This window comes from Thalassophryne amazonica, chromosome 11, assembly GCF_902500255.1.
Source record: "Thalassophryne amazonica chromosome 11, fThaAma1.1, whole genome shotgun sequence".
Lineage (NCBI taxonomy): Eukaryota > Metazoa > Chordata > Actinopteri > Batrachoidiformes > Batrachoididae > Thalassophryne > Thalassophryne amazonica.
In genome coordinates this window covers 8,848,107-8,865,882 of record NC_047113.1, presented here as the reverse complement: position 1 = coordinate 8,865,882, position 17,776 = coordinate 8,848,107, and the positions used below count along the sequence as shown (strand labels likewise).

The following is a 17,776-nucleotide window of genomic DNA, read 5'->3' as shown; positions in this document are numbered from 1 at the left end:
CAAAATTTTTTCTAAACCTGTGAGACACATCGAAGTGGACACGGTTCGAAAAATTAAGCTGGTTTTCGGTGAAAATTTTAACGGCTGATGAGAGATTTTGAGGTGATACTGTCGCTTTAAGGACTTCCCACGGAGCGGGACATCATGCAGCACTCCCACGCGCCGTCGTCAGCCTGTTTCAAGCTGAAAACCTCCACATTTCAGGCTCTATTGATCCAGGACGTTGTGAGAGAACAGAGAAGTTTCAGAAGAAGTCGGTTTCAGCATTTTATCCGGATATTCCACTGTTAAAGGAGATTTTTTTTAATGAAAGACGTGCGGACGGGTCCGCGCGTCAGGACGCAGCTGGCGCGGTGCGGCGGCACAGGAAAAACACCTCCGTGTTGATAACCATTTGTAAAATCCAGGCGGCTTTTGATGGCTTTCAGTGGAGTGAGTATATGAGAAATTGTTTAACAGCTGGACATGTGTCAACTTGTCCTTAAGGCTTCCAACGGAGGTGTTTTTCCTGTGGCGGAGCGTCGCGGCGGCTGCGAGCCGACGCTGCAATCCGCCTGCACGTCTTTCATTAAAAAAATCTTTAACAGTGGAATATCCAGATAAAATGCTGAAACCGACTTCTTCTGAAAGTTCTCTGTTCTCTCACGACGTCCTGGATCAATAGAGCCTGAAATGTGGAGGTTTTCAGCTTGAAACAGGCTGACGACGCCGCCTGAGAGCGCTGCGCGACGTCACGCTCCTTGGGAAGTCCTTAAAGCGACAGTATCACCTCAAAATCTCTCATCAGCCGTTAAAATTTTCACCGAAAACCAGCTTAATTTTTCGAACCGTGTCCACTTCGATGTGTCTCACAGGTTTAGAAAAAATTTTGATCAAACAAAGCGCCAGTCTCTCAGCAACTTTTCAGACAAAGGAATTCCGACGAGGGGCTGGACGACTCCTCCCACAAGGAGTGCTCACAGGCGAATGACGTCACCGACAGGCGTGGAAAAACTCACACATGCGCACGAGGGTTCAAGCATGTCTGACTTAAAAACATATGAATGAAATTCATATAGTTTTTGTAAAAAATAAAAAGGACCTATACTTTATTGACAGCCCTCGTATTTATTGAATTACAAAGCTCTACATATTTTATATTGTTCACTTGTTTTGCCATATCTGAATTACTGCGTGGAAGTTTGGGGAAACACTTACAAATCCTCACTTCGACCGTTATGCATGCTCCAGAAAAGAGCCATCAGAATGGTTCATAAGGCAGGTTCCTATGACCATACTAACGCTTTATTCATAAACTCTTGCCTCCTAAAACTTCCAGATCTGGTAGAATTGCAGACAGCTCTGTTAATGTATAAAGCTAGACACAAACAACTACCAGATAAGTTACAGGAACATTTTACTGATCGAGAGGGGGTTACAATTACAGGGGAAACCTTAACTTCAAAAACAGAATTGTTCGAACATCTATGAAGAGAATGTATATTTCAGTTAGTGGTGTGAAGGTTTGGAATAAACTCAGTGATGAGCTGAAACAGTGTCCAAGCATGAGTCTGTTCAAGAAAAAGCTCAGACTGATTATTTTTAACAAATACAGGGATGTAGATGCGAGGTGAACACTAACAATGTATTTAGCAATAAATATAATGGTACAGAAATAAAATTGGATGAATAGTTTATACCGTCTTAAAAAAACTGCTGTCTGTAATATAACCTTGCATGACTTATAGGTAATAAGTGAAGGTAATGAACACTGGAGAATGGGTAGAATTAAATAAGTTATACTTCTTCCTACCCCTTTTCAGACATGTTGATATGGGTGTACTTGGATTCACATGTGTGTGTAGGTATATTATATGTGCAGAGTATGGGTATATAGATAGGGTATAAACATTAGGAAAGTTATTTATTTAATTTATTATTGATTACCTTTATTCATTTTATTTGTAAACATTCACAAAAAATGAAACGTGAAAATAGAAATGGAAAAAAAATTATGAGTATGTGCATATATAAATATGTCTGTATGTATGTATGTGTATATGTATGGATATATTTAAATCTCTTTGGTGTTAAAGATATGTAGATGTGGGTACATTTATAATGTTTTGTTCATATGGTTTCTGACATGTCTGGAATAAATTAACTTGAACTTGAACTTGAACTTAAACCCTAAAACAATCATTTCCATAGAATATTTCCAATATAACATCAATGAATCAAAAATAATCCCACTCGGTCATATTAGTATCTACAATAGCGTTTATGCGTGCGTGCGTGTGGCTTCGATCATGTGTAGCGGAATGAAGGTCCCGGGTCTTGATTGAAAAGATGTTCCCGCTAGCTTGGCTAACGGGGAATTCCCCTTTGGCTGACCTGGTAGAGGAAAGGTCTTTAGTGCGAGCCATCCGGGTTCGATCCCACCGCCGTCCCGGCCACAAAGGTCCTACGGTCATAATCTGGTGTCACGAAGAGGATGTGGATAGTCACAGAACATGCTTAAATGCACCTGTGACTTTGGGATGAAGTCAAAAATGTTGGGGAGATATGTAGCGGGATGAAAGTCCCGGGTCTTGATTGAAAAGACGTTCCCGCTAGCTTGGCTAACAGGGAATTCCCCTTTGGCTGACCTGGTAGAGGAAAGGCCTTTAGTGCGAGCCGTTCGGGTTTGATCCCACTGCCGTCCCGGCCACAAAGGTCCTACGGTCACACATGCAAAAACCGTGGAGAGCTGACATTTGCCGATTGGTATGCTTGTGTATTTTGGGTCAAGGATGAACACTGAAAAAATGGAAAGTTGATAGGACAAATATTTTTGGAGAAATTAGCAATTTTAGCTGACTAATAAACAATGGACATTGTGCTGCAATGCACCATGGGAGTTTGTGGTTTTAAATATTATTGTGGTTCATGTTAGTTTAACAGTGTTGTTAGTGTTATTGATCTATTGTGTTTTTGTAGTTCAATTGGTTTAGTCAGTTTAGTTAAGTGTTATATTGGTACTATGAGTAATTGCTTTTAATGTCTTTCACCACATCTCTGTTTATCAAATTAAAAGCAGCTGCTTACAGTAGAATGCAGAAAAGACAAACAGCTGTGTGCGTGTGTGCGTGCATGTGTGCAATTTTGATCATGCTCAAACAGGGGAGAGCTGACCTTTGCTGTTTGTTATGCTTATGCATTTTGGGTCAAGGATGAACGGTGCTAAAACACAGGGGTGGTGGCCAAGTGGTTAATGCACTTGGTTTCAGTGCAGAAGGCTCTGGGTTAAAATCCCACCCCTGCCACATTTCTCCATGTAATGTGGAGTTGCGTCAGGAAGGTCATCCGGTGTAAAATCTGTGCCAATTCAACATGCAGATCCACCTTGGATTTGCTGTGGCGACCCAGAGTGCAAACAAGGGAGCAGCCGAAGGGACTTACTTACTATGAATGATGCTAAAACTGAACATTGATGGGAGTAATATGTTTAGAGAAGCTACATATATTAGCTTACAACACTGAACAATGGACATTGAAATTATATTCTGGACTCACACGACGGTCCAGCAGGGGGCGGTAAATCATCTATATATTAAAAGCCTGTGCCCGTGACTTTACTTAGTAAGTTCAATGTAAGTGCTAAATATAATTGTAAATATGTTAAAAATGCATGGATGGCACAGGAAAGTGAAAACACGTATTTCCATTCGCTGTTTCACAGTTATGAATCTTGCACCATCTCGCGGCCCGTGACTCACACAAAAGGTCAGTTTCAACAGAGTTCTGCTTCAGGGCACCATGTAAAACAACCTCATGAAGTACAAAAGCTTCAGATATCTGTCGCTGAGATAGATGATGACTGGAGTGCAGTTTGAAGCAGAAATGAGCACCACTCTGTTTTAATGCTTGAACCGTGGTGGGGGGGGGGGGGGGGGGGGGGGGGGTTGTCGATTTATAGGAGGACCGTTTGGTCTGTGACACTGGAACTCTGCTGGCTCCACAGAGCATTGTGGGAAGCACAGTGGGTCGCCAGGGGGATTATGGGAAACGTTAAAGTACTGAATTGTTGTCTATTTAAAAATAAAATGGCAAAATAAAAGTAAAATTAAAATAATAATAATAATAATAGAATTAATAATAATAATAATAATAATAATAATAATAATAATAGCATTAATAATAATAATAATAATAATAGTGTGTACAGGCATTGGCATCAATTTGACCACCTAGCGCTTAGCTTAGGTTCGTGTCTTATACATCACACAGACAAAGTGCGGAAACTCGGGGTAATTTTTGATCCTACATTGTCCTTTGATTGCCACATTAGAGATATTACGAGGACTGCTTTCTTCCACCTGCGAAATATAGCGAAGATTTGTCCCATCCTGTCTACAGCTGATGCTGAGACCCTGATTCATGCTTTTGTTTCTTCTAGATTGGGTTATTGTAATGCCCTATTTTCAGGGTTACCGCAGTCCAGCATTAGGGGTCTCCAGCTGGTTCAAAATGCTACTGAGTTCTTTTTCAAAAAATTGTTGAACTCTAAGGGTCTAAGGGTCTAAAAACATTCTGGACTCAAACGCCATTCCAGCTCATTATAGAAAATTTGTGCAATTTGTTGCCACCCTTGAAAAATGTCAGCTACCTATTTTATAAACACTAACCAATCTAGAACCCATGGATCTCCATGGAAAACACGCTAATTTAATAGAAATGTGTACAGGATGTATAGGTAAGGTCAGTGGCGGCGCCAAGGGGGGGCTTGTGTGCTTCTGTGGGAATGTGTTCGGTGATCCATCAATGCTGAATCACCCTTCATAAACAGAATTTTCAGTTTTGCAAATAAACATTTATTTGTAAAAACCCACACACAAGTTACAAATCAGAAATTTGTGTTTGTGGATCACAAAGCACGTGTACAAATCAAAGGAAATTTGTAAATCACCCTCTGTGCATTTGCAAGTATTAATGAGACAAATTTAACTCCATACTCCAAAAATTTAGGTTTCCTAAATATTTATTATGGCCACTCTTAAAACTACACTTATCTTTATAATTTTATTACTGGTAAATTTTAGAATTGATTTAGATGAGATATACTTATTATCGCACAGGAATATATCACAATTATCTTGGAACTACTTTTTGCACAGGAATTCATCAAGCACGTTGGCCACAGTCGTGTACGAACACAGAATATACAGAAGCTGTATGTCGTTGTTCGGCAATCATCCTAAGTGATGTGTGTGCATTGATACCACATTTTAGAAGAGCACGGGTGACTAAAACATATACCTTGGTATTTATAAAGCAATTTACTATATATTGTTCATATCAACGACATTTTGTGGAGCCCTCCCCCCCAACTTTTACCCCAGCCCCCCCCAACAAAACTTTCCTGGCGCCGCCACTGGGTAGAGGTGTTTGATGGCAGAGATTGCCTTTATTATTAACATTGAATCACCAGCTCTGAGATTTTTTTAAAGGCTGCATTTATAATATAAAAAGGTAATAAAGTAGCACCACTCTTTTTTTGCTTTTTTACTACCTTGTCTTATGTCTGCCCCTTAGCCTTCCATTTGAAATTTTCAATTACTATGTGTGGAAAGGTCAGGTCAGACACAGGAAGCTGTGCTGATTGGTTCTACTCAGATATCGATGGACATGTGTGACCAATCGGTGCAGCCCAGAGCTTTCCCAGTCTCCATCTGCTCCTGTGTGTGTGTATGTGTGTGTATAATTGTTCCAGCACAAGGCTCGCCACAGTTTCCACTCACCTCTTGCCCGCTGCTTCCTGTCATATGTGTTAACGCTGCTTTTAATCAGTTTAACTGTCTCACGCTCGCACACGCATGCCGGCACAGCTGGTCCTGTCTATCCCTGTCCTGCAGAGCGGACTTCATTAAGATTTATCCAGATTCCTGCTAACCCCTTCAGAACCACACCTGATGCCACCACCCAGCTCCTCACCCGCCTCTGTTTGACCCTCGCCTCACCCCTCACCCACACTGATATCACTTACAGCAAAACAACCCGTGAACATGGACATCCAGCCTTGTCTTTACTCTCTGTTGTCATCACAGCTACCTGCATTCGGGCGCTTTTCACAATCACATTATCTGGTGATTTTCTGGTTTTTAGAAGTAATTGATTTGATATTAACTCTGTAAAATGCCCAAACAGTAGAGGTGGGTGGATCGATCCTAATATCGATAAGATTGATATCAATGTTGGTATTGATATTGAACGATCATCGTGTAAAAAGATCGATACTCAAGCTTTTTTTCTCTCCCGCACGCACTGACTGCTGCGCACGCAGATTAATCAAAGTCTACTCTCTGTCTGTAACAGCAGCGCTGCCCTGTGTCACACAACATGGAGCAGTGCAGCCTTGTATTGTGGTTTGTTAGCCCTCTACCTCAGGAGATTTTGTTTTAAGTTGTGTTGAGTGATATTTTTTAACAAAAATGTTGATTGTGATAATAAAGTATTTTGTTGTCACGTACAGTGTTTGGCAAAATTCTATCCTAGGTCTTTTGGATCCTTTGGATCTATGAAGCTTAAATATGAAAAGTATCGGTTTCGGTATTGGTATCGGTATCAATATCGATATCGGTGATACTGGGCCTGTATTTACTTGTTATTGGATCAATACCAAAATTCCCGGTATCGCCCACCTCTACCAAACAGCCACCAAGAACGGGTTTTTGAAATCCACACAATCCAAGAAAACATGTTTAAACTGTCTTTGTTTTATTGTCCAAATCCCAAAGACATAACTGATCAACTGATCTACTAATCATTTGTTTCAGTTCCAGTCCAGGTTTAAATATAATCCATCACTTCATCTGCAGATATATTGCCTCACGCCAAACAAATTTCAACTCTCATTTACCCCATGTACCGCAAAGCTGAAAACACTTCATGCCTTTCCTCCTCATCCTGGATTTAATTCTCTGCAGAGCTCCTTTTAATGAATCTTGCATGTTTCTGTGTATTTTCTGAGCATGTGTTTTGTGGCTTGATGCAAAGCAAATTCCTGCCAAGTTTTTAATAATAATAAAAAAACTTACTCTTTAACTTGTGGTTGAAATAAATGCATTTTATGGTCAAATACATTTTGAATTAAAAACAAGAGCAGTCTGAGATGTGTGATGTCTGCCAATCCAGATCTGGATCACCTCCAAAAATCAGTGGAGCCTTCAATGCCTTAATATCTATCTGTGGTGCAAATTTTATGAGACTCTGTGAAGCAGTTTTGACATAATCCTTCAAAGCCTATATAAAGCAAAATCTTGAGCCAGAATCTGGATCCAGAAAACCTCCAAAATTCACTGAGTCTTCCATGGCCTAATATCTATCTGTTGTGCAAATTTGGTGAGAATCCGTGAAGTAGTTTTTTTTTTATTTTTTTTTTATGTATTCCTTCAAAGCCTATTTAATATGAAATCTTGATCAGAATCCAGATTCGGATCCAGCTCACTTCCGAAATATAATGGATTCTTCCATGGCCTAATATGTATCTGTGGTGAAAATTTTGTCAAAACCCGTGCAGTAGTTTCGACGTAATCCTGCTAAAAGTAATCCTTCAAAGACTATATAAAGTGAAACTTGATCCAGAATCTGGTGTCGCAGACAGAACAGTCCCCCTAAAGATCGGTCCCCCTTGATGATGCGGTTAATGGATTTGCACCTTGTTTCTGCTTCAAACTGCACACCAGTCGTCATCTGTCTCAGTGACAGATATCTGAAGCTTTTAGTACAACGTTCATTTCCACATAAATTCAGCATTATTTCATCATAAAAGGCGGTGGAAGCGATCAGAGCGCCGTGGCTAAATGAGCTGCTAGCTGATGCGTTCACTGCGTGTTGGACATTTCAAAACGTCACGGAACTTTGCCTAATTTCTGTTTAAAACGGCTTCGTTTCTACTTAAAACTGACTTCAGAATGATTTAAGAGGTTTTACCTTTACAATCTGATGGTCAATAATCCAATTAATCCATTTGATTGCTTTGGGTGAAGAGACTGTCTCAGACGTGCTGCTGTGGTCCGAAATGATGCATGCGCAGATGCAAAAGGTGGACTGATTTTTAGGGGCAGACTGTTTGGTCTGCGACACCGACACTGGATCCGGATCACCTCCAAAATATAATGGATTCTTCCATGACCTAATATGTATTTGTGGTGAAACTTTCTTCAAAATTTGTGCAGTAGTTTCAACGTAATCCTGCTAACAGTAATCCTTCAAGCCTATATAAAGTGAAACGATACAGAATCTGGATCCGGATTACCTCCAAAATATAATGGATTCTTCCATGACCTAATATCAAATCAAATCAACTTTATTGACATAGCGCCAAATCACAACAAACAGCTGCCCCAAGGCGCTTGGGCGCATGGCTTAATATGTATCTGTGGTGAACATTTCTTCAAAATCTGTGCAGTAGTTTCAATGTAATCCTGCTAACAGTAATCCTTCAAAGCCTATATAAAGTGAAACGATCCAGAATCTGGATCACCTCCAAAATATAATGGATTCTTCCATGACCTAATATCAAATCAAATCAACTTTATTGACATAGCGCCAAATCAATCAATCAATCAATCAATTTTTTTTTTTTTTTTATATAGCGCCAAATCACAACAAACAGTTGCCCCAAGGCGCTTTATATTGTAAGGCAAAAGCCATACAATAATTACAGAAAAACCCCAACGGTCAAAACGACCCCCTGTGAGCAAGCACTTGGCGACAGTGGGAAGGAAAAACTCCCTTTTAACAGGAAGAAACCTCCAGCAGAACCAGGCTCAGGGAGGGGCAGTCTTCTGCTGGGACTGGTTGGGGCTGAGGGAGAGAACCAAGAAAAAGACATGCTGTGGAGGGGAGCAGAGATCAATCACTAATGATTAAATGCAGAGTGGTGCATACAGAGCAAAAAGAGAAAGAAACACTCAGTGCATCATGGGAACCCTCCAGCAGTCTAAGTCTATAGCAGCATAACTAAGGGATGGTTCAGGGTCACCTGATCCAGCCCTAACTATAAGCTTTAGCAAAAAGGAAAGTTTTAAGCCTAATCTTAAAAGTAGAGAGGGTGTCTGTCTCCCTGATCTGAAATGGGAGCTGGTTCCACTGGCTGCTTTCAGTGATGCCTGTATTTGGTTAGACTCTTTCTCTCAGATTGTTCTGTCTGAGTTATTTTCATTAGTTACTTCATCCAAACCATCAACATGTCTATTAGACCCCATTCCTACCAGGCTGCTCAAGGAAGCCCTACCATTATTTAATGCTTCGATCTTAAATATGATCAATCTATCTTTATTAGTTGGCTATGTACCACAGGCTTTTAAGGTGGCAGTAATTAAACCATTACTTAAAAAGCCATCACTTGACCCAGCTATCTTAGCTAATTATAGGCCAATCTCCAACCTTCCTTTTCTCTCAAAAATTCTTGAAAGGGTAGTTGTAAAACAGCTAACTGATCATCTGCAGAGGAATGGTCTATTTGAAGAGTTTCAGTCAGGTTTTAGAATTCATCATAGTACAGGAACAGCATTAGTGAAGGTTACAAATGATCTTCTTATGGCCTCAGACAGTGGACTCATCTCTGTGCTTGTTCTGTAGACCTCAGTGCTGCTTTTGATACTGTTGACCATAACATTTTATTACAGAGATTAGAGCATGCCATAGGTGTTGGGTATTTTCTCCTCCAAACATTTTTAAAACCTTTAACAAGACAAACAGAGTCAAGAAACACCAGTGAGACAGAAAGTCAAATTTTACGCGCGGAGTGCAGTCAGGCTGTACACCAAGGCTACACTAAAGTCTGGCCTGCGCTCCGCTCTTTTTATTAGTGAATCCCTCATCACATAAACAAAAACTTGTCCTAAGGGTGGGGGAATGACGCAAGACAAGTTTCTTCCCGTGACATAAACACACACGTCAATAAGTGCAGCTGTAGGCAAAAACAGTTTCTTTCTTTTACTCTTATCGTCGAAGGTCAGCACATCTCGTTCGTCTGTTGCAGTTATCAGCTGTTCTGCATCTGCCTGGAACACTAAGCATCACATCACAATCAGTCAAAATTCAACCTTCAGTTCTTTTACTCCCAGTCGTTAGCGGCTACGAAAACAAGTTGTATAATAATAATAATAAGTACATCCAGCTCCTCATTCCCAGTTCAGATTGACCCCAGCATGCTAAAACAAGGTTGAATAACACGTACATTCTCGGGTTTAAGTGCAAACAGCACAACACCGTTCTCATCAGAAAGAAGACAAAGGTCCAAATGTTTAACAGTGATAACATATATATATATATATAAAAGCCTTAACAATAGGTATTAAAGGCACTGCGCTGCGGTGGTTTGAATCATATTTATCTAATAGATTACAATTTGTTCATGTAAATGGGGAAACGTCTTCACAGACTAAGGTTAATTATGGAGTTCCACAAGGTTCTGTGCTAGGACCAATTTTATTCACTTTATACATGTTTCCCTTAGGCAGTATTATTAGACGGCATTGCTTAAATTTTCATTGTTACGCAGATGATACCCAGCTTTATCTATCCATGAAGCCAGAGGACACACACCAATTAGCTAAACTGCAGGATTGTCTTACAGACATAAAGACATGGATCAATCAATCAATCAATCAATTTTTTTATATAGCGCCAAATCACAACAAACAGTTGCCCCAAGGCGCTTTATATTGTAAGGCAAGGCCATACAATAATTATGTAAAACCCCAACGGTCAAATGGATGACCTCTAATTTCCTGCTTTTAAACTCAGATAAAACTGAAGTTATTGTACTTGGCCCCACAAATCTTAGAAACATAGTGTCTAACCAGATCCTTACTCTGGATGGCATTACCCTGACCTCTAGTAATACTGTGAGAAATCTTGGAGTCATTTTTGATCAGGATATGTCATTCAAAGCGCATATTAAACAAATATGTAGGACTGCTTTTTTGCATTTACGCAATATCTCTAAAATTAGAAAGGTCTTGTCTCAGAGTGATGCTGAAAAACTAATTCATGCATTTATTTCCTCTAGGCTGGACTATTGTAATTCATTATTATCAGGTTGTCCTAAAAGTTCCCTGAAAAGCCTTCAGTTAATTCAAAATGCTGCAGCTAGAGTACTAACGGGGACTAGAAGGAGAGAGCATATCTCACCCATATTGGCCTCTCTTCATTGGCTTCCTGTTAATTCTAGAATAGAATTTAAAATTCTTCTTCTTACTTATAAGGTTTTGAATAATCAGGTCCCATCTTATCTTAGGGACCTCATAGTACCATATCAACCCAATAGAGTGCTTCGCTCTCAGACTGCAGGCTTACTTGTAGTTCCTAGGGTTTATAAGAGTAGAATGGGAGGCAGAGCCTTCAGCTTTCAGGCTCCTCTCCTGTGGAACCAGCTCCCAATTCAGATCAGGGAGACAGACACCCTCTCTACTTTTAAGATTAGGCTTAAAACTTTCCTTTTTGCTAAAGCTTATAGTTAGGGCTGGATCAGGTGACCCTGAACCATCCCTTAGTTATGCTGCTATAGACTTAGACTGCTGGGGGGTTCCCATGATGCACTGAGTGTTTCTTTCTCTTTTTGCTCTGTATGCACCACTCTGCATTTAATCATTAGTGATTGATCTCTGCTTCCCTCCACAGCATGTCTTTTTCTTGGTTCTCTCCCTCAGCCCCAACCAGTCCCAGCAGAAGACTGCCCCTCCCTGAGCCTGGTTCTGCTGGAGGTTTCTTCCTGTTAAAAGGGAGTTTTTCCTTCCCACTGTCGCCAAGTGCTTGCTCACAGGGGGTCGTTTTGACCGTTGGGGTTTTTCCGTAATTATTGTATGGCCTTGCCTTACAATATAAAGCGCCTTGGGGCAACTGTTTGTTGTGATTTGGCGCTATATAAATAAAATTGATTGAAACTGATTGATTCCACAGGAGAGGAGCCTGAAAGCTGAAGGCTCTGCCTCCCATTCTACTCTTACAAACCCTAGGAACTACAAGTAAGCCTGCAGTCTGAGAGCAAAGCGCTCTATTGGGGTGATATGGTACTATGAGGTCCCTAAGATAAGATGGGACCTGATTATTCAAAACATTATAAGTAAGAAGAAGAATTTTAAATTCTTTTCTAGAATTAACAGGAAGCCAATGAAGAGAGGCCAATATGGGTGAGATATGCTCTCTCCTTCTAGTCCCCGTTAGTACTCTAGCTGCAGCATTTTGAATTAACTGAAGGCTTTTCAGGGAACTTTTAGGACAACCTGATAATAATGAATTACAATAGTCCAGCCTAGAGGAAATAAATGCATGAATTAGTTTTTCAGCATCACTCTGAGACAAGACCTTTCTAATTTTAGAGATATTGCACAAATGCAAAAAAGCAGTCCTACATATTTGTTTAATATGCGCTTTGAATGACATATCCTGATCAAAAATGACTCCAAGATTTCTCACAGTATTACTAGAGGTCAGGGTAATGCCATCCAGAGTAAGGATCTGGTTAGACACCATGTTTCTAAGATTTGTGGGGCCAAGTACAATAACTTCAGTTTTATCTGAGTTTAAAAGCAGGAAATTAGAGGTCATCCATGTCTTTATGTCTGTAAGACAATCCTGCAGTTTAGCTAATTGGTGTGTGTCCTCTGGCTTCATGGATAGATAAAGCTGGGTACAATTAAAATTTAAGCAATGCTGTCTAATAATACTGCCTAAGGGAAACATGTATAAAGTGAATAAAATTGGTCCTAGCACAGAACCTTGTGGAACTCCATAATTAACCTTAGTCTGTGAAGAAGATTCCCCATTTACATGAACAAATTCTAATCTATTAGATAAATATGATTCAAACCACCGCAGCGCAGTGCCTTTAATACCTATGGTATGCTCTAATCTCTGTAATAAAATGTTATGGTCAACAGTATCAAAAGCAGCACTAAGGTCTAACAGAATAAGCACAGAGATGAGTCCACTGTCTGAGGCCATAAGAAGATCATTTGTAACCTTCACTAATGCTGTTTCTGTACTATGATGGATTCTAAAACCTGACTCCGGATCACCTCCAAAATATAATGGATTCTTCCATGACCTAATATGTATCTGTGGTGAAAATTTCTTCAAAATCTGTGCAATAGTTTCAATGTAACCCTGCTAACAGTAATCCTTCAAAGCCTATATAAAGTGAGATGATCCAGAATCCGGATCCGGATCACCTCCAAAATATAATGGATTCTTCCATGACCTAATATGTATCTGAGGTGAAAATTTCTTCAAAATCTGTGCAATAGTTTCAGTGTAATCCTGCTAACAGTAATCCTTCAAAGCCTATATAAAGTGAGACGATCCAGAATCCGGATCCGGATCACCTCCAAAATATAATGGATTCTTCCATGACCTAATATGTATCTGTGGTGAACATTTCTTCAAAATCTGTGTTTCAACGTAATCCTGCTAACAGTAATCCTTCAAAGCCTATATAAAGTGAAACGATCCAGAATCCGGATCCGGATCACCTCCAAAATATAATGGATTCTTCCATGACCTAATATGTATCTGTGGTGAACATTTCTTCAAAATCTGTGTTTCAACGTAATCCTGCTAACAGTAATCCTTCAAAGCCTATATAAAGTGAAACGATACAGAATCTGGATCCGGATCACCTCCAAAATATAATGGATTCTTCCATGGCCTAATATGTATCTGTGATGAACATTTCTTAAAAATCTGTGCAGTAGTTTCAATGTAATCCTGCTAACAGTAATCCTTCAAAGCCTATATAAAGTGAGACGATCCAGAATCCGGATCACCTCCAAAATATAAGGGATTCTTCCATGACCTAATATGTATCTGTGGTGAACATTTCTTCAAAATCTGTGTTTCAACGTAATCCTGCTAACAGTAATCCTTCAAAGCCTATATAAAGTGAAACGATCCAGAATCCGGATCCGGATCACCTCCAAAATATAATGGATTCTTCCATGACCTAATATGTATCTGTGGTGAACATTTCTTCAAAATCTGTGTTTCAATGTAATCCTGCTAACAGTAATCCTTCAAAGCCTATATAAAGTGAAACGATACAGAATCTGGATCCGGATCACCTCCAAAATATAATGGATTCTTCCATGGCCTAATATGTATCTGTGATGAACATTTCTTAAAAATCTGTGCAGTAGTTTCAATGTAATCCTGCTAACAGTAATCCTTCAAAGCCTATATAAAGTGAGACGATCCAGAATCCGGATCACCTCCAAAATATAATGGATTCTTCCATGACCTAATATGTATCTGTGGTGAACATTTCTTCAAAATCTGTGTTTCAACGTAATCCTGCTAACAGTAATCCTTCAAAGCCTATATAAAGTGAAACGATCCAGAATCCGGATCACCTCCAAAATATAATGGATTTTTCCATGACCTAATATGTATCTGTGGTGAACATTTCTTCAAAATCTGTGTTTCAACGTAATTGTTATGGTCTGGACGCAGGTTGAGGAACGATCCAGCGTCTGACTGAACCCAGCACTAAATAACCAGAAGCAGTTCCAAAAGAAACAAATTTATTTTCTTCCCACTGTGCTGTACACAAAATAAATGAGTCTGGTGGGGTGAAGAGGTGGCGCGCTCTCCCAGCGCCTCAACGGATCGGAGCCCGAACGTTATGGACTCAGGAGTTCCGCTGACACCCCCCAGGTGGCTTTTCCCAAGACTGTACTCTGCGAAGGAGGAACAGAGGTGAGGTTATTCAGTACTTATATCAAGAAACACTATTTAGAGGCACACTTATCAGCAACACGTTCAGGCCTGATTTCAGGCTTAATTCAAAAGAACAGTTGCTCACAGCTTGTGGAGGATTATCAATCCGCACGCCACAGCCGCGAGGAGCAAACGAGCAATTCTCTTCAATACTTAAATTTAGCTGTGCAACCACGCCACATTATATTCGCAGATAAGCTTTTAAGGATAATCACCTCTGACGTGTGCTGACAGCGCTTGCCTCTCACCCTCGTCCTCCTTCACAGGCGCAATGTCAGCTTCTGGAGCGGCCCTCAGCGTCCTCAAACGATCGTCACACGGTCGTATTCTCCAGCCCCTAAACCCAGATCACTGCTGGCTTAAATGCAGTTCTTCATCGCTTCATTGGTACCAGCTGAGAGTCCTTAGAACTGCACGTGAGTGCAACAGGTGCAGCAGATCACCGTGACAGAGGTGAGAGACTCTTCTGCAGCACATTCTCCCCAGAGATCAGCCTCAAACCACCTGGGAAGGAAAACAAACACAAAAACCGCAAAACAGTGTCCAGCCAAGCCCCCCAACACACAACAGTAATCGTGCTAACAGTAATCCTTCAAACCCTATATAAAGTGAAACAATCCAGAATCCGGATCCGGATCACCTCCAAAATATAATGGATTCTTCCATGACCTAATATGTATCTGTGGTGAACATTTCTTCAAAATCTGTGTTTCAACATAATCCTGCTAACAGTAATCCTTCAAAGCCTATATAAAGTGAAACGATCCAGAATCCGGATCCGGATCACCTCCAAAATATAATGGATTCTTCCATGACCTAATATGTATCTGTGGTGAACATTTCTTCAAAATCTGTGTTTCAACATAATCCTGCTAACAGTAATCCTTCAAAGCCTATATAAAGTGAAACGATCCAGAATCCGGATCCGGATCACCTCCAAAATATAATGGATTCTTCCATGGCCTAATATGTATCTGTGGTGAACATTTCATCAAAATATGTGCATTAGTTGTGATGTAATCCTGCTAACAGACAGACAAATTGATAAACGCCGATGATTTTATTACATCCATAGCAGATGTAAATACTTCATAGTTCAGAACTGTGCTATTGAGTGATCATTTTTCAGCCCCACTGTCTTGTTTTTGTTATAATGCACATCCACTGTTACTGTTTCCAAACAGCAAAACACCACCATGATGCCTAGAACTCTAATGCAGAACAACTATCACAGTGCACGTGCGCAGTTTGTCTGTGCACGTTAATTTTCAGAGTGGCTGTAAAGGTGCAGGTGTTAATAAGATGCCACTGCAGCCATTAAAAAGAGAGCAGCTTCCTGACACAAACACACGGGGATCCGTACCTGTGTAATTACCTTGATAATAACATACCGGTGGATGTGACAGAGCTGTGCACGTGTGCGTCTCCTTGGCGTGTGTGTGGTGGTGCATATGGTAAAACACTCTACAGGACTGCAGTTAGTCACACTCCCGCGTCTCAAATTGAATTAACGTTGACAGCACACAGCGCCGGCCGCGTGTTTGTGTGCGTGCACCGGGGGCACCAGCATGTTGGCGAGCCGCCTGCATGTGCACACGTAAGAGAAGAGAGACAGGGCCTTCCCCCTGAAATCAATTAAGCAAGTAGGTCTGTAGCTGTGGGGGTAAGAGGGACACATCCTGTAGAGGGCAGCGCAGACAGACAGCACCATCTGGGGCAGAGGACAGGTTGACACTCGGCCCAAACATGAAAGAACCGGGGCAGGAATAAGAGGAAAGGAGACCACAGGCCAGCGTTAAATCAGTCTTCTCCCTCTGTGCCGTCCCCTCTTACTGTCATCTGATACATTAGCTTCAGAGCATCACTCTCTCTCTTTCTATCTGTCCCAGGAGTGATAACCTGTCATATACAGGAAGCAAAAAGAGTCAAACACCATCTATCCCTCTGTCAAAGACAAGGGGGGAAGTGAAAAAGAATATCTCATATCTCGTTTTTTAAAAGAACTTGATTTATTGATGTGTGATAAATAAAATCAATGCCAGAGCACACACCCCCACCTCACCTCTCTCTCTCTCTCTCTCTTTTTCTGTATTTACCCCCTTGTCTCTCACTCTTCTTCCTGCATGTGCATATACACAAATGCACCTGTAGATTATCCGTTATGTCCTTAACGTTTTGTGTCCTGTTTCTTGTCTTAGGGTCACAAGTGGCTGCTTGTGACGGAGGGGCAGGGGCAAGGCGCACACGTTGTGTTTGTTCGTCATAGGCTGAGTGGCGACGGCGGCCTGGTGCTCACACGCACTTCCACTGAAGACAAAACGCCAGGCTGCACAAGAAAGCTCAAGGTAATTGCATTAGAATAACAAACCGTGGTAAAAACAAATCATTTTTTCAGCAACGGCCAATGTTATGGAAAAGTTAAACTCACGTTCCATCCAAGTGCTGACATTGCATTTGTTTATACAGAACTGTCAAATATGCCTGTTTAAAAAGAAAAAAACACAAAAGAAAAGGGGCAGATGCATACACTGCACACTTAACACACATATACCGATGTGTCGAAGTTACTATATGCATCAATCATAAATATTTTGCTGATCTCTAGTCTTCTTAGTTGTTGAGATCTACAAGAAAAAAATTTGAGACCATGTTTTCCTTGACCTTTGACCAAACTACTCCAAAATATAATCACCTCTAGATATCTATCCAGGTAATATTCCCACCAAGTTTGATGCAAATCCATCCAGCCTTTTTTGAGTAATCTTGTCCATAGAGACACCCACACACACACACACACACACACACACACACACACACACACACACACACACACACACACACACACACACACACACACACACACACACACACACCAGTGAAGACAATACCATGCTTCACCACTTCTCCAGCATGTAGGGTAAAAAAAAGAAGTCTGATTTGAATCAATGAGTGTGAACATGAGGGGGCAAAGGTGCAAATGGGGAGAGAAGGTTTGAGTAGAAAATTGAGGGCTGCTTGAATCATTAATACCGTC

At 40.7% G+C, this 17,776-nt stretch overlaps 1 long non-coding RNA gene across 1 annotated transcript; it reads left to right on the top strand.

Annotated features, from left to right (window-relative positions):
* Positions 1 to 5,795: 5,795 nt before the first annotated feature.
* LOC117521020 lies at positions 5,796 to 17,506 on the top strand. Its single transcript, XR_004563854.1, has 4 exons — positions 5,796 to 5,807; positions 6,801 to 6,805; positions 12,655 to 12,658; positions 17,348 to 17,506. It is a non-coding gene; the product is annotated as an uncharacterized LOC117521020 (long non-coding RNA).
* The last annotated feature ends 270 nt before the right edge of the window (positions 17,507 to 17,776 follow it).